The 15276-nt window shown below is 49.6% G+C and overlaps 1 protein-coding gene across 2 annotated transcripts in view; it reads left to right on the forward strand.

The window, feature by feature from the left end:
• Positions 1-12214: 12214 nt before the first annotated feature.
• The window catches only part of GPR45 (G protein-coupled receptor 45), an 82138-nt gene continuing 79076 nt past the window's right edge, over positions 12215-15276 (forward strand). The window contains exons 1-2 of one of the 2 annotated variants that reach the window (XR_007130392.1): positions 12215-12442; positions 12689-13759. The gene's annotated coding sequence lies outside the window, so the exon portion shown is untranslated. Of the gene's footprint in view, positions 12443-12688; positions 13760-15276 lie in introns of those variants that run through there. The other variant, XM_047747054.1, reaches the window with a different exon arrangement.

Below are 15276 nucleotides of genomic sequence, written 5' to 3' on the forward strand. Positions count from 1 at the left end.
TCTGTGAAGAGGCTCACCATGGTCCCTGCCAGCTTCCTTCCGCTCTGTGCACCTCCCCTTACAGAATCGCCAGAGCCTATAGTCGCTTTTCTTTGCGGCCAAGGTTTGTGTTGGTGTTTTCCCACTGGGGAAAAACTGGGGACACTGGCAGGAAAGTGACATGATCAGAAGGGCTTCAGAGAGAGAGAGAGACAGGAAGAGAGAAAGAGATGGGAAGAAAGAGAGAGAAAGAGGAAAGGAGGGTAAAGGGAGGGAGGGGGAGAGAGGAAGGATGGAAAGAGGGAGGAAGGACATTTTCTGTAACTGACCTCCCGTGTTCTCCTCTCTTCCAGCTGGTGGAGAGCACAGGGGAGGCGAGGAGGCAGATTAGGCCTATCCAAGTCGACAGTGCCCTTTTAGCAGTTTCTCTACTTTTAGTGCATCTCCCTCAACTCCCTTCAGGAGAAGAAGGGAGCAGTTGGGCTGAGAGGAGAAGCGTGGGGTCCACGCACTTCCCTGTAAAGCCTGGCCAATGGCTCCACCTCGGTGTGTCTCAGGCTGCTGGCCACTGAGGCAGGCCTCCAGGGTCTATACTCTGGGTATCGGACCAGCTGCCGCTGCCCAAAACCACAGCCTGGTTCAGCTTCCTCTCTGAAACCCTGGCATGGGGAGGCTTTCTCCCCTCAGCCCAGGTCCTCACTTCCCTCAGGCCTCTCCTCCCCACCTCCTCCCCAAAACTATAAGTGGGAGCCAAGGGCCCGCCCTTGCCAAGATTGCTGCCTTCTGTCCTGTGCTTTCCTCCAGAGCTGTCTAGAAATCTCAGGTGTGGGTGAATTAACTCCAGTCTTAACCAGAATCCCTACCTCTGAACCCGTGCCCTGCCATGTCTCCTACAGCTCCCCTTCCAGTTCCCAAAGGACTCCCCTAGACCCCCGCCCCCAGTGGGAAATCTCCATGTGTCCCAGACTGCCCCTGGTCTGGGTTCCCAGCAAACTCCACTCACAACTCTCAATTGGCCCTTGATTTGCAAGGGAATATAGTTTTGAAACCTACAAGGAAATAAAAAACAGGCAACATTTTCTCTCTCACTTCAATACCTTCTTGCCACAGAGTTAAACTATCTCATTTATCAGGCAGACCTGAGCACCGAACCCCTTTTTAGGGACTTTGCAGCCTCCCTCTCAAGCTCTGAATGCCACCCATTCAATGGAAGGGAAGCCTACGTCACCTACGAGAAAGGAAAAAAAGCATCTGTTTAATATCACGCAGACATTATGCCTGCAGAATTCTTCAGGAAGATCTCTGCAGTGCAAGAAATGAATTAAACATGGGCAAGACAGGAGGCAGGCTGTTTAGGATGCTGTTGCAAACACCGGGCAAAGGATGACAATGGATTTAACCAAGGTAGCGGTCATGAAATGGAAGAGACAACAATCAAGAGGCTTTAAGATATTCGTATTATGATCGACATAGTAAGGCTTCACCTGCAGTTCCACGAGGAGGTGGCTTTCATGTGGAATGAGAGAAGGGGCATGAGAGGAGCAAGGTTGGTACACCGTAAGGGTAGTAGACCAAATGGAAGGAATCTGAGATTCCATCAAGCTAAGCCTATGAACATCGGAAATTAGGACTTGATATGTTGGCTCAGTGTCCCAGGCTGAATTTTCCAGAAGCAGATGCTGAGACAGGGCTTGGGGTGCAAGACATTCAATAGAGACTTTTATTGGCTGAATTGTGTTCCCACCTCCCCAACTCCTATGTTGAAGCTTTCATTCTCAGTACCACAGTATTCAAATGTATTTGGAGATAGGGTATGGAAAGAAGTGATTAGGTTAAAAAGAGGTTATTAGTGGGGGACCTAATCCCATATGACAGGTGTCCCTGTAAGACAAGAAGACTAGGACACAGACACACATAGGGGGAAGACGATAGGAAGACATAGGAAGAAGACGACCATCTCCAGCCACGGAGAGAGGCCTCCTGAGAAACCAACCCTACCAACACTTTGATCTTGGACTTCCACCCTCAAGGACTGTGAGAAATTTCTTTCTGTTGCTTAAGCCATTCAGTCTGTGGTACTTTGTTAGGAAAACATGAGCTGACTAAGAAGGAGGCCAAGCCCTGTGAGGGAAAAGTACCCAGTGGAGGAGAAGCTCAACTGCCATGTGAGCTCCCCACCCACCACCCAATGCCTTAGCTATGCTGGCAGGGAGCCCTGGGGCAAGAACCATTCACTAGAATCACAGAATAGCCATGCCTTCACGCTCTGCCTCACTTAGTCACCACATGAGGGCTGCCCTTGTATGGCGGTGACCTCAGGCTGGGTGGCCTCCGCAGCTGAGGCGGACCATCAAGGAGCTGAGGAATAGAGGCTGTCTGCTTCCTGTGCCACTCACACTGGGCACAGACGACAACATGAAGGAAGTGGCATTCTCCATGTCTATCACTGCCCATGCCTTGCCCCACTCAGGTACACGCTATGCTCTCCACATATAGTCAAGGTTCTACTGGGCCTCTGTCTCCAAGAAGCAGTGGGGAAGAGGGGAGCAGGAGGAAAACTACATGGCTCTGTTTGGTCTCAGAGCCACGCTGATACCTTCCACCATCCTCTCTCTCTCCTCCATGGACTCAGTAGTGCCTGCAGTTAGTGAGGGCAACATCTCAGAATGCCCCACATAGCCCATAGAGGAAGATGTTCATAGGTTCGGAGAAGTGGGTAAGTTCGAATGGATGGATTATGGGCAACCTGCACATCCATCTTTTCCACCCACTCCCTGGAAGGGTCTAAGGGACACCCTCCTCACCACAGCGTGAATAAATGGGCCGCCAGCACCACGAAAGGACTGTGTGTTTGTATCCTCTGTAGGCTAAAGGTCAGGGTGGGAGATATGGCAATGAAATGGGTTTCCTGATTTTCACGGGAATAATGGACTTGAACAGCTAGACGCAGATGATGCTAGAGTCGCACTAAGGGATGGTCCTAAAAATCCCTGGTGATGGGAACTCACCCTACCCCCTCAATGGGCAACACTCCAGTCTGTCCATCTGTGTTGAAGAAGGGATCTGGATCTACACTGACTCGTGAGCTGTGACTCACAGGTTGTCAGTGAAGGAATTGGAAAGAGCAAAATTGGAAAACTGGTAGAAGGAGCTCTTAGAGAGAAGAATGTGGTTGACCTTTTGGAATGTCCACAGAATGTGAAGCAATTTATATTCCATGCAAATCCTCATGAGAGACATCCCCCCAGAACAAGGCTCTCCAGCATCAAGTGTAGAGGATGATGTGTTCTGTAGCAGTCAGTCAGTGCTTTTCACCACGCCATATAATGACCATGTGGCTGGGGGTGGGGCAGGAATGGGGCTTATGCAGCAAGAGGGCCTTCTCCTCACCAACAAGGATCTGGCTACTTCCAACAGCAGAGGTCAACACAAAGCCCCTGATTTGGCACCATTTTCTGGGGGGTGGGGAGTTACCTTTTAAGAGATTCATGACATTGGGCTTCTGTCGTGATGTAACAGGCAGCGATCCATCTTCGGAATGAGAAACTATAATCTGGGTATAGATTCACCCTTTCTGTCCTCAGGGCTCTGCCAGTTCCCCAAATGGGCTGGAAGAATTCCTCATTTGTAGCCATAACATCCCTTACAACTTTCTTTCCACCCAGGACACATTTTCCCATGATGGAAGGTCATGAAATAGGCTAGTCTTACCCCATGGCCCACCACCACCCAGAAGCAGCATCAATAGAAGGGTAGAATGGCCTTTTGAAGTTATAGTAGCAGAAGGGAGGAACACCCTGAGAATTGTTGGAAACTGTCCTATAGGATGTAACATATGCTTCCAAGCAATGGAATTCTCCATTGTCCCAGTAGCCTGATCCATGGGTCTAGGAACCAAAGGGTCGAGTTGGTGGTGTCTCTGAGTCTCTTATAGCTAATCCCTCCCCACAAAAAACAATTGAGGGACTTTTTCCTTCTCATCCTGTGATCTTGCAACGGGTAAATTTGGAAGTCCCAGAGCCTGACAGAGGACCATGTCACCAGGGAACCTAGTCATAGTGCTGTTAAACTAGAAATTGAGACTGCCCCCTGGCCATCTGGGTCTCCTCATGCTGTTGAGCCAACAGCCAAGAAAGGGTCACTAGTCTGAGCAGGCCCACAGATCTTAATTACCAGGGAAAAACTGGATCATGGTTACACAGTGGGTCAGGGAGGATTAGGGGGTTAGCCCAAGGGATTCCTGGGGATATGGCCTCTTGGTACTTCTCTCCAACTGTTCTCATCCATGGAAAACTGCAGTCAAGTCAAGGATTCCATTCATTCAGGAATGAAGATCTGGGTCACTATCACACACAGAGAAGCTCGTCACCCAGCTGAGATGCTGGCAGATAGGAAGAGGGACCTAGTGTGGAAGGAGGGAGAAGCTGGGTAATAATGCCAGTTAAGCCTCATCACCAGCTACAGAAGAGTACACAGAGGATCTTTCTGTTCCTTGTTCTCCTTCTCCCTCTTCCCCATCACCTACATCTCAGTATCAGAAGAGCGCTGTTAGGGCTAAAAGGTTAGGTTTCTCGGGGTGTATGGCTGCATCGACCTCACCCAGGGTGATATCACATGTGATGAAATTTGGCATGTCCTCTCTGCAGAGGCCATGACTACTTTTACACCAACTAAAGACAAGAGGGGATAGACTGTCCAGGATATTTTCCTTTGGCCTCTAGACCCACCTTCCAAACTTGTCCACCCTGCTCCTTGGATGGGAGGCATCAACCAGGCCCCTGTGCTCTGGCTTCTGGGTGGGATCAGCCAATGGACTGCAGGAGCAGGACACTGGAGGATGGGCTGCTCATCCCCCCTCTGTCCCCCACTGGGAGGTCCCTCCCCTGACAGCTCCTATCTGGCATTCCTCTCCACTGAGCTACCCCTCCCTGGCTGGGGAATGCCCTTCCCCTTTGCCTCTTCCAGCCTCCCTCCATTGCTGGTCTCAGGCCACTCAACTGGCCTTTGTTTCTTTCCTAACCTTAGCCACCATTTGGTAAATATCGGCTCCTTTATACTCTCTTCAATAACCCTGTGGGAGGATCTCATCTATTTCCTGCTGGATCCCAGACTTTTCCAAGTAAAAAAGCCACTGAAATGATGTTTATTTACATTATGAACTATAACTTACATGAGGAAAAGTGTACATAGCATTAATCTGGCACTGAACGTGCCATTTGTAATAAATTGAACACCATTTGTCTGGGTTACCCCCACCCGAGTCAAGAACCAGAAGGAGGCCAGCCCTCCAGAAGCCCGCCGGATCTTGTATATTTCTTCCCCATGACAATCCCCTTCCTCCCTTTATAGATGAGTTTTTGTTGTAACAAGTTACCACCATTTCAGTGGCTTCAAACAATATAAATAAATTACCTCATAGATCTGACCCTTGAAAGTCTAAAAAGTGTTTATCATAGGTGAAAACCAAGGCATGTGCAGGGCTGCATTCCTTCTGGAGGCTCTAGGAGACCATCAGTTCCTTGACTTCCCTGTTCCTAGAGGCTTGGAGCCTCTCACAGGGGCAATGATTGACCCCTGGCTCTACATCACCCCAACCCCTACTTCTGTCCTCACATCCCCTTCTCTGACTCTGAGCCCCCCTAATCCCCTTTTATAAGGACCCTTGTGATGACACAGGGCCTGCCCTGATAACCCACGGTGACTACATTATCCCAAGACCCTTAACTTAACCATATCTGCCAAGTCCCTCTTGCCAGGAAATAGAACAAATTCACAAGTCCCAGGGATTAGGGCATGGATATCTTTGGGGGCTGCTGTTCTGCCCACCACACCCACTCTCTGGGCTTCTTAGGTGATCATTTCTTTGAACAAAGCTGTTTTTAAAATACATTGATCGAGGCTGTTCATTGCTTGCCACTGAGTTTTTAGTTAGGTCACACCAGGGCCACTGGCCAGCCTGTAGTGCGTGGCCTTGGATATGACCGTGGCCCCTTCAGTTTGGGCCAGGAAGGCAGAAAGCCCTGGTATAAGAAAAGCATCACTCACGTGAGCAAAGAATGGCTTTGACCACTTGTATTGCATGGACTTTTCTCATGACCCTGAGAGATGTATTATTAGCCCCATTATTGTTCCCATTGTACAGGTGAAGGAACTGGGGCTCAAAGATCTAAAGCAACCCGCTTCCAGTTGCTCAGTGAATGAGTGTCAGAGCTGGAGTCCATGCCCCAGTCTGTGTGATGCCAAGCCCCACCTTCTTTCTACTCCATCACAGGCTCTCCATGAAGAGAAGGCAATTCCTTTTATCTGCAGATAGAAGGAAACTGAGGTGGGACACCCCTGTGCAAATATGATCCCATTTTGTTGCTAGAGCAGCCCCAAGAGTGGAGAAACATGTTTTGGACTGCAGGCCAACTGTAGCTAGCCCCGTGCAGCATCTGCAGCTTGAAGGTACATTTCCGTGAAATCTCCATTTGCTCATTTTATTGTCTATCATTAGGTTCTGCAGAAGGAAAAACAAAAGAAAGACGGGTGAAAAAAAACAAAACCACAACGATCTATGAGGTCACCTTAGCAGAAGCATGGTTTGTTTCATGTAGCAGAACGGTGTGGTGTGTTAATGACTCCAGTAACAAACCCCATGCCACGGTCATTATTTCTAATGGGCAGTGACAAAAAGCAATAACAAAGCTGGCGTGTGGCAACAGGCAGTGTAAAATTTTAATTGCAAGGCATTTTCTGGAATCTGGCTTGAAACGTCCTGTGGTTATAAAACAAGAAGAGCTTTCAAAAAGGATAGGCGTGTGACCAGGGTGTGGTTTTAGAACTGCATGCATGTTTCCTTGGAAGATCTCAGAAAGGCATGCTAGCCCAGTCTCTTCTCCCTGACACTTACATTGCATTATCATCAAATTAGAAATCATCTGAGAATCGACTAAGTGCTTAGCACACATAAAACCTGAGCAGAAAAATAGCATTAGTATCCCTGTTCTAAGGTCGATTCAAAAATCCTTGTCTGAGGGGGGCCTGGGTGGCTCAGTCAGTTTAGTGTCTGCCTTTGGCTCAGGTCATGATCGCAGGGTCCTGGGATGGAGCCCCACATCGGGCTCCCTGCTCAGTGGGGAGTCTGCTTCTTCCTCTCCCTCTGCCCCTCCTGCTGCTTGTGCTCTCTCTCTCCCTCTCTCTCCAAATAAATAAAATCTTTTTACAAAATCATGGAGCCTATTCATCAAATCCATTACACAAATCTACTCTTCTTGAAAAAGAAACCGCCTGATGATCTGACCAGGCACAGGGATACTTTCTCTGCTTCATGTCACAGAGTAAATATGTCCTGCTACATGATGACCTTAACAGTGGCTGGCATTTCTGGGCCACTCACCATGTTCTAAATGCCTCATGTGTGTTCACTCTTTACAACATCCTTATTTTACAGGTGGGGACACTGGGCACAGAGATGGTCGCTTGCCCGTGTAGCTGGGAAGTGCAGAGGACAGCTTGGAATTCAGTGAGATCCTAACCTTCTTGCTCAGCTTATATCCCGCTGATCTCTGTGAAGACTATAAGACTTTTGAAGGCAAAATCTGTCTTACCACATCTGGCATATTTTTGTTTATTTAATATTACTGTTATCTATTGCTACATGACAAATACCTAAACCTAGTGGCATTAAACAACCATTTTTCTTTATGGTCACAGATTCTTTGGGCATGAACATGGATGGGGCACAGAGGGGATGACTAGTCTCTTCTCCATGATGTCTGAGGTCTCATCTAGAAAGACAAACATCTGGAGGTGACTTGAAGGCTGGACGCTGGAATCATCTGGAAGCTCTGAGTAGGCCTATCCCAAGAGGGGGCACTGGAGGGCAAACATTCCGACCAAGCCAGATGGAAGCTGTGTGCCTTTTACGATGTGCAATTCATAAACACGGACTCTTCCACCTTTCTCTGTGTGGGGAAGATGAAGCAGAAGCAAGCCCATCCAGATTGGGTGGGAGGGGACATAGCCCACACTGTGTGATGTTCTCAATTTCTTAGTTTCCAACTCGTGTGTGAAAGCTTTCTTGTCGGGACAGGTGGACTTCCTTTGATGTGGGGGAGCGAGGGGCTCAAATTTCCTTGTGAAGCACAGGGCACTTTGTAGTTACTAATCTGCTGTTCATTATAATGATCTGCAGTCTCTATCATAACAAATGGATTGTAACCACAGATGCATTTACTGCCTTCATTTAGCTGCTAGCATTAGGCTTATTTTGAAGTATTTTTCTCTCCATTTTATCTGAGCTTATCTTCACTGTCAATAAGTTCAGCCTTCATCAACAGCTGGAAGCCCTGATATTAGACATCTCCCCTGCTATTAATCTTCTGTTAAGTTCATCTTTATAGTCGTGAATCCATTCATCACCCCAAGCCGTCCTTCACATTTGTATGGCGTTCCATTTAGCTACACCAAACTCTATTTCTTTACTGGGACTATAGTTCTTTGTCATTTTAATAGTTTAGAGAGCTTTCTCTTAGAGCTGGCAGAGAGCGTCAGATTGTCCACAAATAACAAATGGAGGCTAATAATATTTTTGTTGGGTCTCATCTTAACCCTGAGGGCTCCTCGGTCAATTTATGCCCAAGAAGACCCATAAGGTTGTAGTATCCCTAAAATATTCTACATCCTGTAAGAGACCTACAGTTCGGCCGTTCTCCCCCAAACACAGCTGGACACTACGTTTCTTCTGTCCATCTCATTCTACAAAAGCTTCAGTTGATTCTACTCACCTACCTCCTCCCTGATTGATGCTGGCCAAGGATGGCTTGAAAAATCAATACGATCCATAGGAGACGCATAAGTGAGGGAAAGGAAGGGGGAGAGAGGGGAGAGAGGAGAGAGAGAAAGGGGAAGGTACAGAGAGAAGAGAAAGGCCAGTTCTCTGTAGAAATCCAGACCCACACTAGGGGAGGTGGTCCCCTTGCCAGCTCGGGGATGGGATTACAGAGCAATTGGGAGATGAAGATTCAGAAACAGAGTGTCACAATCAGGGTGAATGGGAAGCCCCAGCCCCAAGGCCTATCCCTTCCTCCTCAGGCCCAGCCTTACCCTCGGGAAGGGCAGGCAGGTAAGCAGGATCAAGTGACCTGCTAGTTGTGGGGCTCCCCGAGGGACACGGAAATCTTGGCCCAGGTTGAACCCTCTTGGGAGAATAATAATCTAATTACATTACAAGAAGCACTCTTGGGTGACTAGTCAGTTAAGCCACTGCCTTGGGCTCAGGTCATGATCCCAGGGTCCTGGGATCACATCCCGTATCAGGCTCCTTGCTCAGCAGGGAGCGTGCTTCTCTCTCCACCTCTGCCTGCCTCTCTGCCTGTTTGTGTGCCCTCGCTCGCTCTCTCTCTCTCTCTCTCTCTCTCTCTGATAAATAAATAAATAAATAAATAAAATCCTTTAAGAAAAAAAGAAGACACACTCTTTGCACAGATGTTGGGTTGGGCAATCAACAGGTTGTTATGGGCGGTGCTGAGACAGCTGTTGACAATCTCTCCTCTCAACACACTTCCACCCTAGACGGGCCCACGCGACACACACAGCAACCGACGGGACAGATCACTAACGCAGGGCAGGCCCAGGAACTCCAACTGGGGAGATTTCCCACTGCCTGAAATTATCAGGGCGAGGTCACAGGGGAGGGAGGGAAGGCTCGGGAAGGTAGGAGAGGGAACATCAAGCTCCACCGACGGAGACTGGTCTGGTTGGGGTGGGTGGATAGAGAATGAGCGCATCCCTGAGCATCTCAGAGACCATTTCCTGAGCCACGTCAGTAAGGAAACCCACAGTAGTTAGGAATTCCACCGAGGCCCGCCAGTGGGCACCTGCACTGCCTCCCCATGCAGGGCAGGGGAAGAGCCACTTTTTCACAGATACGCTCTGCTTCTACTGCTGTAGAAAGCAGGCACGGGCCCTTCTGTTTTCTTGCACCGAGGCTGGGAATTGTTTGGAGCAGCCGAGGTCCTCCTAGGTTTCAACAACTAGTCCTCCCACTTTGCGGGCACAACCAGTGTGAATGCTCTGAGCACCTTCTCAACCTTTAGGAACCAGACACTGACTGTGCCTAAAGGCCCCCCGGTAGCCCGGAGAGGCTGATTTGAATGGCAACCCTATTTTGCCCCCAGTGAGAAAAGAGGCACAGAGATGTCAAGTAACTTGCCCAAGATCACAAGGCTAGCAAGAGTTACTGGATTCATACCACACTGGCATAGGACTTAACACAGAGCCTCCTCCCAGGGGAGAAAGGCCCCATACCCTAGCGTTCCCCTTCTGTCCCTGGGCCCCAGAGTTCTCAGCAAACAAGAGGGGAACCCAGCTGAAGACTCAGGATCCCATCTCGAAGTCTCCAAGGGACTGCAAAGGACATATCAGACCACTTCTGTAGTTTGTAACCTGTACTTAGATTCACGCAGCCTGTGAGAAGTGAACTGAGTCCCCTGTTTTTGTTTGTTTGTTTTGTTTTGTTTTTTATTTTTTTTTAGAAAGGCAGACTGCCACGGGCAGCGCCTCATTTGGATGTGTCTGGAGTCTTGAAAGCTTGACTACCCTATGTTCTCCTACAAATGGACCCTGAGAGCTTGTTGAGGTTCCAGCAGGGGAGGGCAGCTACTCATACCCTGGATCGAAAAACGGTCCTCTCCTCTATTGGGGAAGGTAGTCCTCTTCGACCGAGCGCACAGTTTTGGGAGGGACGCACATGGAGCGGTGAGAGAGGAAGGGGACACCTGCGTAGCCAGCCAGATCAGCTGAATCAATCCTGGTGCTCAATGGGGTGACAGATGTCGCAGCCAGATCGCCCTTACATCCGAGTCCCCTGACCTTAGTTGTTTTTTTTTTTTTTTAAGATTTTATTTATTTATTTGACAGAGAGAGATCACAAGTAGGCAGAGAGGCAGACAGAGAGAGAGAGGGAAGCAGGTTCCCCATGGAGCAGAGAGCCCAACGCAGGGCTCGATCCCAGGACTCTGGGATCATGTCCTGAGCTAAAGGCAGAGGCTTTAACCCACTGAGCCACCCAGGTGCCCCTGAGTCCCCTGACTTTAAATCAGAATTCTGTGTGTGCCTTTTTCTGGAAGGATGAGCTTCAATCAACATTTTCCAGGGCCTGGGACTCAGTAAGAAGCACCCACACTTGGCTAGGTCAGAGCTATGGAACTCCTGCTCCATCAGTCACCAGAGGCCAGAAACAATGTAGACAGCCCTTGTCTATCACTGGCTCTGGAGACCCTAGGGCCCACACGGAAGCTGAGCAGCAACAGTAGAGGCGCTGAACACAAGCTTGGTAATAAGTTCTCAACAAATAACCATCAGCTGTTAATAAATCACAGTCAGCTGGTGTCAAGGAATTATTCTTAATTTGGTAAGGTGGGGTAATGAAATTGTGATTGTGTTCTTTTAAAGTCCTTAGCCCCAGGGATGGAGAAGAGTGGGGAATAAATGGAAGAATGGCAAGGATTACAACTTTTGAAGCTGGAGCTAAGCACTCAGGGCTTCCTTATACTAGTCTACTTTTGATTTTTTTTTTCTTAATTCCACAGTGAAAAGTTTTAAAAATAAAAACAAATCAAAGCCACTATTCTTAACAAGATGCAAATGACTGAGCCAAGGGAAAATGGTACTTCTCCCGGAAAGGGAAACCTCCCCATTCCCCTCAGGTGCATGAGGGGGTCGCCTTCCCTGGTGCCCACCTTCCAGCCTGCCGGGTCCTGCTGGGGGCCAGCGACTGGAGCTAAGCAAGCGGCGGGGGCGGGGGGTGGGGCGGAGCGGGGAGGTGGAAAACAGGTGAGATGTGGGTCCCACCCGGAAAGAGTTCACGGTCCTGGCATTCTCCTCCCACCTTGCATCCTTGGGCACTTCACCTTCCAGGTCTCAGTTTTGCTCTTCATAAAATGGTTGGACGTCAGGAGGAGATGTGCGTGGACTGCAAGGAGGTCCGTGGGAGCATCTCTAGGGTTGTAAGGTGCGGCAGAGGCTGGCATTTTCCTGAGATGGCTCGGGGCTGCGGGGGTGGATGGAGAGGATCATGATTGGGAGGAGGGAACACACACACACACACACACACACACACACACACACACACACACACACACGCACACACGCACACACGCACACACAGGCGCGCGCGCGTCTCTCTTCCTCTTCCTCCCACCCCGCCCCCCGAGGGGCGGTACCCCGGTCCCTTGGGGGAGGTTTTCGGGACCGAGGACTGGGGGAGGACGGCGTCCGGAAGGGCGTCGGGCCGTGGGGAGCAGGAGCTGGGTCTGGGCCGCTGCAGCCGGGTAGCCCCTCCCCGTCGTCCCCTCTCCTCTGTCCCCTCCCCCTCGCCTCCTCCGGGTCCCCGGCAGCGGCGGCCGGAGGAGCAGCCGGCGGCTCAGCGGCCGCGCAGCCTTTGTCTCGGGGCCGCGGGGCGGCGGGGCTCAGCGCTGGCGTAAGTGACCGCGGCCCGGGTCGCGGGGGCTCGGCGGGGAGCGGGCCGTGGGGCGCGGGGTCAGCAGGGCGGGCCGGGCGCGCGGGCGGGGAGCCGGGCCGGTGCGCGCCCTGCGAGGAGCTGTGGCCGCGGGGGGCGCGGCGGGGTGGCGGGGTACCGGGATGCCGGGGTGGCGGGCGCCGCAGCCTTGCGCCCGAGGACGTGCGGCTTGGGTGCAAATCCTGGCGGCTGTGTTTCTCCGGGCAGAGGCCACGCGGGGACGGAGGAGGCAGAGAGGACAGGCAGTGATGGAGAAACTGGAGAGGAGCCGGCGAGCGTCACCATCATTATCATCACCATTACCGCCACCATCGCCTCCACCGTCACCATCACCACCATCACCATCTCTGCCCGTCGCGCATCCCAGCGGCCCCCGACCTCCCCTCCCCTCTCATTTCCCCGGGTAACGTCAACTTTATCGGATTATTTCCTTTTCCTGAGTGATACTTTGAAACCGCGACAGAGTGCTCCAAATTAGGAATAAGTACCCCTGCTCCCGGGACATTGGGTCCCCTTTCCTTTGCCAGGTAGCTACCTCGGCTTTCCCACCAGGAAAAGGACCACGGTGGTGCGCCCTTCCTCACAGTCAGACTGGGATGACTGGCAAGCTTTCAGTTTTTCAACTCTGGTGTTGGAAAGGGTTTTGTATATTAAAATTGTTTCCCCTCTCAGTTGGGAATAATGAGGATCGTGATGCTAAAGTCATATCTTCACTAAATTAAATAATCAGGAGTTTTAAATCCTTCTCTCCTTTAAATTTTGAATGTAAGCATACCATTAGCAAAGAGAGGCATAAGGAAAATGAAACTTTGACTAAAATAATACGAAGAACGGAAGCAAACATGTACGTTTGTAGAAAAATCACCCAAAAAGGCTGAAGGCAATGACTTTTGCCTAAAGTGTAGAAAGCGCCCTTTTAGTGGTTAGTGGCTGTAGATGTCATTATTTTTGGATTGGTGCTTCCCCTGGGTGCTTTTCACCCTACCTGAAGAATGCTTTAATTGCTGTGTTTCAAAACTGGCATTTACCTGATCCAAAGGACTGCTGAGCAGTCAGGACAAACAACAGAGTCAGAGGGGCTGTTAGGAAGCCCGGCATGACAAAGCACAGGGATCTTCTTATGAAAAGTAAATTGCAGAACACAAGGTCCTAAACGCTCTGCATTTTGCCTATTAGCTAGAAAATGAATCTCAAACTTTTCCATGTTTCCTGTTAGACTACGGTCTCTCTAATTTGTGAAATGGGCTTTAAAAAAAATTTTTTTTTTTAATTTATTTGAGAGAGAGCGAGCGAGCGAGGTGGGAGGGGCAGAGGGAGAGAGAGAGTCCTAAGCAGACTCTGTGCTGAGCACAGAGCCCAATCCAGGGCTTGATGTGGGGCTTGATATGGGGCGCAATCTCATGACCCTTAGATCATGACCCTGAGCACGACCTGAGCGGAAACCAAGATCTGCGTGCTCAACCGACTGCACCACCCAGGTGCACCTGTGAAATGTTTTTTTTTTTTTTAAAGGGTATCTGTGATTCTGGGGAGAATGACTTTGAAATCATCTCTTTCCCTAAAAAAATTTCAGGTCTCCAATTTTAAGTAAGGTGTAGTTAATCTAAAGCAATTACATTTTTAGAACCCACTTAAGGAAGGGGTGCCTCGGTGGCTCAGTGGGTTAAGCGACCAGGTCTTGATTTCAGCCCAGGTCATGATATGGGGCTTATAGGACCAAGCCCTCTTAGGGCTCTGCCCTGGGCTTGGAGGCTGCTTGGGATTCTCTATCTCCCTTTCCCCCTCCATTCTCTCCTCTTCTCAGAAAAACCCCCAAAACAAACAAAAAAAACCCTCACCATGTTTTTGTTCTGGATCTTTGGGAAATAATTAGCATCTTTCAGTACTTCTGTGCCTTGGGTTGTAACTGAATTCCAGGGTCACATCCCACATGAATTGTTTTAACGTATATGAATTTTTATATCTCCATATGAGTTATACCACAATTTAAAAATAATTTACTTCTTTTATTGAAGTACACTTTACATGTGTAAAATGCATCACTCTTCAGTGTATAGCTTGCATTTTTATGTATGTATACCCTCATATTACCTCCACCCAGAACAAAGTACAAAATATTCCCGTCATCCTCGAGTGGTCCCCTGTGCCCATTCCAGACATACTGCTTCTCTGATGGCTCTCAACATAGAAAAATAATTTCTTTTATGTCTCCCCCTGTTAAATCTGGTTGGCTTATTCCCTCAGCAAATATGATCAGGTCCAGGCCCTGGACCCAGCACGACACAGACATGAGCCTTCCCCCCGGAGAGCAAACAAGGCCAGTATTTAAACAGCAGGGGTAATACAGTCTCTGTAGGTAGAGAGGTCATAGGAACTCAAGGCAAGCCATATCCCAATTTGGGGATTTTGTTCTATTTTTATGAGAGAGGAAGGGAAGGCTTTTTGGAGGATCCGAATGTTTGCATTGGGAACTAAAAAATGAGTAGAAGGACATGTAGGGGGAAGAAAAGGAAAGAGTATTCTAGGTGGAAGGAAGCTCACGAGCCACAGCTCAGAAATGAGAGCACATGGAGTGTCTGAGGAACAAAAACACATCAGGGAGGACAGGGCTGGCTTTCGTCACAGAGCACGGAATGAGATCCCATCTCTCAGCCGACTGCCTGGTGCAGAGATCAGAGGAGGGACTGGATGTGAGGCTGGGGTGGCTTTGATGAGGCGGTGGCAATGGGAATGGGGTGGGAGGGATGGAAGGTCCTGAAAGAGATTTAGAAGTGAAGTCAGCACAGCTTGGTGTT

The sequence above is a fragment of the Lutra lutra genome, chromosome 9 (assembly GCF_902655055.1).
Source record: "Lutra lutra chromosome 9, mLutLut1.2, whole genome shotgun sequence".
Lineage (NCBI taxonomy): Eukaryota > Metazoa > Chordata > Mammalia > Carnivora > Mustelidae > Lutra > Lutra lutra.